This window comes from Bison bison, unplaced genomic scaffold, assembly GCF_000754665.1.
Source record: "Bison bison bison isolate TAMUID 2011002044 unplaced genomic scaffold, Bison_UMD1.0 scf7180017864358, whole genome shotgun sequence".
Classification (NCBI taxonomy): domain Eukaryota; kingdom Metazoa; phylum Chordata; class Mammalia; order Artiodactyla; family Bovidae; genus Bison; species Bison bison.
The window spans coordinates 165,767-166,216 of record NW_011494930.1 but is presented as its reverse complement, the minus strand read 5'-3'; the positions used below and the strand labels follow the sequence as shown (position 1 = coordinate 166,216).

The following is a 450-nucleotide window of genomic DNA, read 5'->3' as shown; positions in this document are numbered from 1 at the left end:
TATTATTTTACTAGCATGTGAGATGAGTGCAATTGTGCAGTAGTTTGAGCATTCTTTGGCATTGCCTTTCTTTGGGATTGGAATGAAAACTGAACTTTTCCAGTCCTGTGGCCACTGCTGAGTTTTCCAAATTTGCTGGCATATTGAGTGCAACACTTTCACAGCATCATCTTTCAGGATTTGAAATAGCTCAACTGGAATTCCATCACCTCCACTAGCTTTGTTTGTAGTGATACATTCTAAGGCCCACTTGACTTCACTTCCAGGATGTCTGGCTCGAGGTCAGTGATCACACCATCGTGATTATCTGGGTCATGAAGATCTTTTTTGTACAGTTCATTTGTGTATTCTTGCCATCTCTTCTTAATATCATCTGCTTCTATTAGGTCCATACCATTTCTGTCCTTTATCGAGCCCATCTTTGCATGAAATGTTCCCTTGGTATTCTCT

The 450-nt window shown here is 40.4% G+C and overlaps 1 protein-coding gene across 1 annotated transcript in view; it reads left to right on the top strand.

Annotated features, from left to right (window-relative positions):
• Positions 1-450, top strand: part of LOC104999631 (EGF-like module-containing mucin-like hormone receptor-like 2) — a 317,660-nt gene that overhangs the window by 161,356 nt on the left and 155,854 nt on the right.